Below are 10,253 nucleotides of genomic sequence, written 5' to 3' on the forward strand. Positions count from 1 at the left end.
CTGGACACACTGCCTCCTGATTTTGAACCATGCCTTGTTTCCTTGCTCTGTTCTGATGTCTTCGCCTGGTGCAAATATAGGTTTTTCCTGAGCACAATCATGTGTTCTGGGAGTTCTATTCTATTCTATTCTATTCTATTCTATTCTATTCTATTCTATTCTATTCTATTCTATTCTATTCTATTCTATTCTATTCTATTTTCTTTGCTATTCTATTCATGTATATACTTGCTAATATCATTATATATAACTGTCCCACATATATGTTGCTAAGTAACAAAAACCAAGTATCAAAAATTTAATTTTAATAATTTAAAACAACTTTGAAAGAACATTATCATGATTTTGGAATGGTATGGATTATATTATACTCTTTAGGAAGGTGTATGATAGGCATAACCTTTGTACCTATGAAGGAACTTTATTTGGAAATAAAGGTTTTCTTTGCTTGTTGTTGTTGTTATGTTGCTGGGTGCTTTCAAGTTGAGTACAACTCATAGCAACATTATGACCAAAAGATCTGAACCTTGTTGTGTCCTATGCCACCCTCACTCACACATCTTAAATACAAGAATCCACTGCAGCAGTCACTGTGTCAATCCACCTGGCTGAGGGTATCTTCACTGACCCTCCATCCTTTCCAGCATCCTCCTCCAAGGATTAGCCCCCCTTAGCAACATTAGCCCAAAGTGTGTGAGGCAAAGCCTTATCATTCTTGCCTTCAAAGAGCATTCAACCTTCACCCTCTCCAAGATATATTTGTTTATTCTTTTGGCCATCCATGTGATATTCAGTGCTTTTCTCCAACACCACAGCTCAAAGTGTTAATTGTTTTTTGGTCAGCCTTATTCATTGTCCAGGTCTCAGATGCATAGTAAGTGATCAGAAAGACTATGGCCTGAATCAGATGCACATTAGTCTTCAAACTGACATCATTACCCCTTGACAGTTCGGAGAAGTCCCAAACTGCAGATTTTCTCTTTGCAATGCATCTCCTTATTTCTAACTGTTGATATAAAGGTGTCAACTGTGGATCCACGTAAGATAAAGCTGTTGACAGTTTCACTATCCTTTCATCCATCGTGATGTTTCCTATTTGTCGAGTGGTAAGACTCTTTGTTTTCTTGACATTGAGATGCAATCCATACTGAAGGCTGCATTTGTTGATTTTCTGCAACAAGTGCTTCAAGTCCTCCTCACTTTGAGCAAGTAAGGTTGTGTTATCTGTATAACATGGGTTATTAGAGAGTCTCCCCACAATCCTGATGTCACACTCTTCTTCATAGAGTCCAGCTTCTCAATAATTTGTTCAGCATACAGATTGAATAGTTATGGAGAGAGAATACAACTGTGATGTACTCCCTTCTCAAATCTAAACCATGAAGCATTCCCCTGCTCTATTTGCACAACAGCCTCCTGGTCCAGGCATTACTTCCACATATGCACAATTAAGTGCACTGGAATCCCATTCTTTGCAATATCGGCCACAACTTACTATGATCCACATAGTCAAATGCCTTTTCATAGTCAATAAAGCACAAATAAACATTCTTTTGGTATTTTTATTTTCAGCTAGTATTCATCTGACATCAGCCATGATTTCCCCGGTGCCACAGCCTCTTCTAAATAAATCCTGCTTGAACTTCTGGCAGTTCATGTACTGTTTCTAGCCATTTTTTGATGATCTTGAGCAGTGTTTTGCTTGCATGTGATATTCACGATATTGTTAGATTGTTTCCACATTCAGTCGAATCACCTTTTTGGGAGGGGGAATGGGAACAAATGTGAACTACTTCCAATCTGTTGGCCAGACAGCTGTCCTCCAAATTTCCTGCCATAGACTGATGAGCACATTCCACGCTGCATCTGTTAATTGAAAAAAGTCAATTGGTATTTCACTGATTCTTGGGGATTTTTTAAAATGTTTTTTTTGTTTGTTTGTTTGTTTGTTTTTTATTTCTGATGCCTTCTATGCAGCTTCTACTTCCTTCTTCATTAACATTGGCTCCTGTTCATATGGTACTTCCTGAAATTTTCCAGTGTCAGTCAGTTCTGGTACAGTGATTCTGTGTACTCCCTCCATCATCTTTTGATTCTTTCTGGATTACTCAACATATTGCCCATAGCAACTTTCACTATTATAACTCAGGTCTTAAATTTGTTTTTCAGTTCTCTCAGCTTGAGAAAGGCAAAGTGAGTTCTTCCGTTTTTATTCTCACATAGAATGTGCTCTCTGTACATTCTATTAACATTATTTTGCTTTGTTTTCTCCTAAGTTCCCTTTGAAATTTTCTGTTTCTGTTCATGTTTTCCTTTGGTTTTGGCTTCTCGATGCACCACTGCAAATTTTAGAGTCTTTTTTGGACATTCATTTCTATTTTTTTTCTTTCTCCTCTCTTTTTGTTAACCTTTTGCATTCTTGATGAATGACATCTTTTATATCATCTTACTACTCATCTGGTATTCGATCATTAGTGTTCAAAGATTGTTGATTCAAGATCCTATCTTGGTTTTTGTGGAGTTATTTTCATTTTCTTCAGCCTCAGTTTGAACTTGCATAATTGATAGTCTGACCCAAAGCCCATCCTTGGCCTACCATGACTGCCGATCTTGATCTTCTCCACTGATTTCTTCCACAAATGTCACCAATCTGTGTCTTATACTGCCCATCAGGTGAGATCCATGTGAAAAGGCATTGCTGGTGTCTTTTAAAAAAGGTATTTGCAATAAATAAATCTTTGTAAACCCAAAGTTAAATCACTCCATTGCTAGCCTCATTTCTATCTCCAACTCCATATTTTCTAATTATTATTCCTTCTTCACTGTTTCCTACTTTTGTATTCCAGTCACCAATTATCATTAACACATCTTGATTGCATTTTCGGTCAATTTCAGACTGCAAGATTTGGTAAAAATTCTCAATTTCTTTCTCTTCGGCTCCAAATGTAGGAGCATATGTTATCATTGAAACTGAAGACATCATCCTAAAGAGGAGTGCTCCAAACCATAATCCCTTCTGATTGGTTTTTTATAAAAGAGGCAAATAGACACCAAAACGAGTTATGGATGGGGTGGGATGTTAAGAAGATATTATGCGAGAATCTGTCTGCAGGAAATGCCAAGAAATACAGAAATTACCTTGGGCTATTGGATAGAAAACAAAAAAGAAAAAAATAATCTTCTAAAGTAAACAAAGAGAGCATGTTATTGTATGTGCCTTCAAGTTGCCTGTGACTAATAGTAATCCTATATACAACAACTCTGAACCCTGGTCTTTCCTGAGACAACCTTATTGTCTCTGACACACTTACCTCCACCATCCCAGTCACTGAGTTAATCCATCTCATCTTTCTTGCTCTGTCTTTTCACCCTCCCACACATAATATTCTTCTGCAAAGATTGGTCCCTTCTTGCAACATGCTGAAGCCTCAGAATCCTTGACGCCAAGGAGCAGCCTGGTTTCAACATTTCCAGAATGAAATTGTTTGTTCTTTTAGCAGTCCATGGTGTATATTCAATACTCTTTTCCAGCATCACAGCTCAAATGCATCAATTCTTCTTTTATCATCTTTAATCATTGTCTAGCTTTCTGATGCATAGTTCTTCCAATATCCTAAATTCAGATTTGTAGCTTTCAGAACACTTATTTTATGTTTGCCTTTATGGCAGCTCTAAGAAGCATGTACCTAGGATTTATCTGATCTAGGTAAGTAAGTTCTCATTTGAAGTCTTTCTAATGTGGAATGGAATTGCTGTCATTTAAATCCTCAACTAAATTTAATAAGGTGGCTCGAAGATGGTGCTGGCTATCATCTGGGATCTCAGTCCATCTGTGTAACATGGAGAGACTGACTAGATAGTTTAGAATGCCCAGTACAAAATGAAAACAAAGAGCTTCATATTAAAATATTCTAGATTTTAACACAGTAATAGTATAAGCTCTGTTCACAAAAATTCATTTTGGGCTTGGGCTTTTCATATTATAATGGCTAGTTTCAGAGAAGAAATGTCTCTAGGGTAGCCATTCTAACGTTTTCTAGTTGAAGCTGTGAAATATCTTATGATCTAGTCTGTCACATTTCTTTATGTAAAAATAAATCATCAGAGTAGAACAAATTTAAGGAGAGGAGGACTGGAATCCATGTGAAGAGCAGCAGGCCTTCATAGGGGAGAAAAGAGGTTGATGGCAGCCATGTCTGGAGACCATCTACCACATGACTTCAAGTTTTATTATGGTTATAATTATTAAGGAGGACAATACATATATCTAGTGGAGTGACTGTCTGGTAAAAATATTTTATAATATAGTTGTTATTATTATAATCTCAATTTATAAGCTAAGGAAAGAAACTAAGACGCTGTTTTTTTTTTGGAATCTATGTTATTGGAGTCTATCTTCACTCTTCTAAGAAATCTATTTTTCATATATAGTTGAATGACTAATAATTGATTTATCATTGCTGTTCTATTCTATAATAATTAAAGCAAACAGGATAATTAGCAATATAGGTTTTGTTAGGTTCACTTGAATAGATTATGACTCATAGCTAAACTATGAGCAAGAGATTAAAATCTTGTCCTACCTCACCCAATACTCACAATTTCCTCCAGGAGATTGTTCCCATCAACAGCATCTCATCAACAGCATCTACAACACAAAAAGTATTTCCATGAAGAAATATCCCCCATGGCTTGTGTCTACTTCAGATAACATCAACCCGGAATTCTCCCTTCTCTACTGTTGTTGTTGTATGTCATCATGTTGATATAACTCATAGAAACCTCTATTCACAGCTCAGAACCCTACCCTGTCCTGAGCCAATATCACTGTCTCACATACGCCTATCCTAACAACTCGTTCCTGTGTCAATCCACATTATCCAGGATCTTCCTCTCCTGCACCGTCCTTCCATCCTTTTAAGCACAAAATGCTTCTCCAAGGACTGGTACCTTCTGAAAACATGTCGAGTATGTGAGACAGAGCTTCAAAATCCTTGACTAAAGAGCAACTTGGCTTTACTACTGGGTCTAAAATCCATTGAAATTGTCACACAGATACTATAGATCAATTCTCACTATTATCAAGTTTCCTAGGGAAGTTAACAGGTTACAACTCAGCTTGGCCACAGGATATGATTCCTCAGTCAGGACACAGTCTAAAGCATGTTCCATGTCTCTTCAGCCTTCAGCCTTGCTAGTTTAGGCTAGTTTTACAAAGTTATCTTGTTGTTGTTTTTGTTATGTGTCATACATTATTGTTTCTAGGCATCATACAGTTGACTACGACTCAGTGATCTTATGAACACCATTATCAGAACTTTCCCTTATACCTTACCATTCGCAGGAAAGCTCTCTTAGCTTTTCCAATTACAGCATTTCCTTTCCTCCTACTGCCACCTCCCCCTCAGCACTCTAGCATTCTTGAGTGAATGCCTCTGGTTCTGGCTCCCTAAGGCCAGGGTCGTAGATCAGCTATGTCTGATGTTGGTCAATAGTGCTCTGCTACTGTTGCGCTTAGGTTGATCTTGGTCAGGTGCAGGGATATCTGGTCTTGAAGGACTCAAGCTATTATTTTCTGCTGCTTCTTTCTTGCTGTAATTGAGATTCCCAATTTCCTTTGCTGAATCTGTTCAATTTAAACCTGGCAGAATGACAAATCCCCTCACAGATAAACTGTATACCTTATTTGCATTTTTCTGCCCAGACATTTTGCAAAAGTCAAAGACAATGGCTTATGAGAGCCATTTTGAGCAATAAACTAATGCCATCATGAAAATCTTACCATCCTTGACTCTAAGGAGCACTTTGATTGCACTTCCTAATGATTTCAGCCTAATGTTAAATGATAAGAAGGTCTCCTTTTATATCTAACAGTGTTTTCCAGAAGTGGATAGTTTTGCTTTTACATTTTGCCTATTAAATAATCATCTGTCACCTGTAGTCTATTGTCTTGTTACATTTATCACAGATGAGTGCAGAACAACAACAACAAAATGAAAATAAATTGCTTTAATATAATCTACTCTTTACCATAAAGTGCCGTATTTCCTGAATGCATCTTAGCTAGTGTGTAACTTGGGATTCCAGGTTATAAAAGCTTTTTATATTCTTTAGTCATTCAACACTGCCTACATCTCATTTTATGGCTTTTCTTCTCACTTTGTGCCAAAAGCAATATAATTTTTCAATTAGAAAGCAAACAGGCTTTTTAAAATGAGGTGCTGTTTTTGACATCCAAATTTTGTTTATAGGAACCAACAATATTCTAGGAAACTTTGTGTATAAAGATAATTATAACCTTAAAGAGTACTGAATTATCATTCAGGACACCACAGAGAAGTTTATTCTTGTGTAATAAAGAGTTATAGACAATTAAAAACTATAATTCTATTGTGTAAAGAAAAGCCCTTGAAACATATTGAGATAAAAAGAATTCCACAAATAATGATTGGTAGAATCATCCATATCAAGTTATGTTGCTAACCGAAACCTCTGCGGCTCTGGTGCTTTTAATTCACTGGTGACCCCAAGGGAGAAAGATGAGCACTCTTCTATTTCAATTTATAGCATCAGAAAGCTAGGAAATGATTGTTATGAATTGGATTTGATTCAACAGCAGTGAGTGAGTTTGAGTCTGTGATAAGAAGTCTATCAGTCTAGATAGAAATAAATATATAGTTCAATTTTTGTTATGTTTTATAACTTGCTAGACCTTTATCTTTAATTCATGAGTTCACTCTTTCTGAACTTTGGTTCTCTCCTTGCTTTTCCTGGAATTTTATTTACTTTTTTTTCTCTAAGAACATCTCATGCCAAAGGTGATTCATGTACCTTACAGAAGTATCAAATAAATGTAATTTTTTATTAAAGAACTTTAAAGAATGGTAATGATATACACGAAGAATAATATCTTCAAGAGCTTTTCTTGGTAACGTTTGGAACACATCTTTTGTATTCATCACCCAGAAATCTTTGCTGTGTGTTTTTTTAGTCATTAAACAGGTTTCACTAAGGATAACTATTAGTGTGAAAGGTCCCTAAACATATTTGTATTCCCTGTTTGTGTATTTTATGTAAACTGAACAATACAATATCTTATTTTTTGTGAATTCTTTGTCTTTATATTTTCTAGGTTCATTTGTGTTATTACATAGAGTTTTTGTTGTTGTTAAGTGTCATCGATTTGAGCATGACTCATAGTGATGCTATGAACAAGAGAATTTTACCCTGTTCTGTAACTATCATTGTTATTCTAGTTTTATAGAGTTTCCAGAGACATGTTTTTTAGGAAGCGGATGCCACTCCTGCTTCCAAGCATGGGAGCTACACCAAACACTGTCCACTATAGGTAACCATTATGGCACTTGACACACCAGTGGCACAGTGTTCAGCATCACAGGAAATCCAAGTTACATCAGTAGAGCAAATTTACAGACGAGTCCTGAATCACTTAGAAGAATGTTTATCCCAAACACAATTAACACCATGTCTGAGGGCCACAGGTCCAAGGGCCCAACCAACTTTTAAATACCAAGGCCCTCCACCAGGTCCTGTTGACTCTAAACAAGAGGCTTCCAGTCCATAGCTCATTGTTAGCCAAACCCAGCAAATACCATCAGCTCACACACAACTGTGAACAAAATAAAAAACAACCAAATAGAGTAATATTATATATTACAAAATAAATTTGTTTTCATTGCAATGTAATATTCAATATGTGAATATACCAAAAGCTATTTTAATCTGATATTTCTAAACATCTATGTTATTTTCAGTTTGGGACTTTTATACATAATTCAGCTGTAAACCTTCTTGTAGTTACATTTCTATCAATATTAGAGTATGAATCTCACATTAGACCTTTTGGGGTCATTGAAAATGTATATGTATACCTGATGCATCTGCTGCAGAGAGTCAAAGACTGCAGCCTTCAGTATGGATTGAAGTTCAACATCAAGAAAAAGATTCTCTTCACTGGGCTAACTGGCAGCATCATGATAGACAGAGAAGATTTTGAGATTGTTAACAGCTTGAGCTTGGTTAGTTCCACAATCAACACTCTTAGTGCCAGCAGGCAGAAAATTAAACTTTAAAAAACAACAACAAAACATCCCAAAAAATAAAACCAGTAGCATTGAAAAACCATACTGTCAGGACCTCTCTAAAGTACTGAAGAGCAATGATGTCAGTCTAAAAACTGAAGTGTGCCTGATTCAAGCCATGGTCTTTGCAATTACTTGCCATCCATCAGAGAACTGGACAAGGACTAAGGATGATAGAAGAAGAATCAACGCCTTTAAGTTGTAGTGCCTGAGAAGATTATTGAACATATCAAGGACTGCTAAGACAACAAAGATATCTGTCCTGGGGAGAGTAAAACCAGGCTGCATCTTGAAGGCAAGGATTTTGAAGCTTCATCTCATATACATTAGGGCATGCTGCCAGGAGGAAAGCAGTCCTTGGAGAGGGATATCATTCTTGGAAAAATGGAGGGACAGCAAAAGATGAAGGCACTGGATGAGATGTATTGACTCAGTTACTAGTGTAATGTGGTATGTGTGTCAGAGACTATGACATTAGCTTAAGAAAGAGCAAAGTTCAGAGTTGTTGTATATAAGGTTGCTGTGGTAACTCATGATTGCTGTGATGCTGAACACTGTGACACTCATAGGTCAAATGTGATAATGGTTACCCATGGTGGACAGTGTTTAGTGGAGCTTTCCGGTTAAACAAGATTGGGAGCAGGAGTGGCATCCACTTCTGAAAGAGGTTGCTTCCGGAAACCCTATGGACTTGGAGAAACAATGAAAATTATACAAGTGTTCCAGTCTTTCATTCATAGGGTTGCTATGAGTTGTTTAGACTTAACAGCACCTAACAACAACAACAATGAGTCACAAGCAACCTGACAGCACATAACAACAACTAACATCAGTAGGAACAAAGACAATATTAGGATTACTGAATCTGACTTCTATTACTCCATAAAAGGGATCTGTTCCCATCAACAATATCCACAGTACCAAACTAATAGCTACAAAGTCAGACATGGTTCCCTATTCTGCTGAACCTACTTCTACTTCAAATATCAAATCCCTGGATCTGATATTTGTTGTAAGTGATCACACAGACTTTACCCCTTTGTATTCACAGTTGTGAAATTATTAGGGAAACGGGCTGCAGGGAGGTGGAGTAAGGCAGCGAATATCACATAGTGAAAGTTCAGGTTCAGTCCAGAAACACACATTTAAGAAGCAGAAATAAAAATGCAAGAAGTCTCTGCAGTTAACAGCTTCCCTCCATCAAGCAACACCTCTTGTCTTTGGCTTTTTCTGATTCTTTCAAACTACACTTTGCCACAGTCCCTGTAGACTGGTTAGCTCTCTCACTTATTTTGGTCTGACAGCTGGTGAAGATGTTGAAGATGCAGATCAGCAGTGTGCCACCCATCTGTAGTTGGAGCAGCTGGAGACCATGCCCCCTAGGGAGGCCGAGGGTGGTGGCTGGAGCCGGCAAGATTCGTTTTACTTACATGTCCCACCTGGCCATGTGGTGAGATCTAAGACAATGGAAGGATTTAATTTTTGTTCTATTTGGTGTCACTTATGAGTTAAAGTTGTTTGGACAACACGTAACAAAAGAAAGGGAGTAACTAAAATAAATTATTAAGGATCCTAGGGATTATAGCATTTTCCTAGTAAAAATTATGAAAATTCAACTAACTAAAAATAGTGAAGTTACTATGTATTTAAGTCTAGAAAATTGGATAAAATATTATTGTAAATTATGATTCATAACAACCATATGAACAACAAATAAAACCTTCCATTTATTCTGTGTCAGGGAGAACCCTGGAATAAATTAACACAGTAACTGGGGAAATGAGGGTAGGTGTGTCAGAACCAGTGAGACTGGCTCAGGATAGGGCAGGCTTAAGAGCGATTGTACATAGGGTTGCTATGTGTCATAGGTAACTGGAAAGTCTAGATACAAGTTACAGAATAAAAACCAATCCATTATTATAGGAACAGTCAACACTCTTGGCACCAGTAGCCAGGTATTAAAAGACGCATTGCCATGGGAAAGTCTGCTGTTAGGAACCTCTCCAAAATACTGAACAGCAATGGTGTCTCTCTGGAGACTAAGGTGCATTTAATACTGGCCATGGTCTTCACAATCACTTGTTATGCATCAGAGAGTTGGACAATGACCAAGGAGGATAGAAGGAGAACTGATGCCTTTGAGCTGTGGTG

This window comes from Elephantulus edwardii, unplaced genomic scaffold (assembly GCF_000299155.1).
Source record: "Elephantulus edwardii isolate Elephantulus edwardi_28Jun2011 unplaced genomic scaffold, EleEdw1.0 scaffold00034, whole genome shotgun sequence".
NCBI lineage: Eukaryota > Metazoa > Chordata > Mammalia > Macroscelidea > Macroscelididae > Elephantulus > Elephantulus edwardii.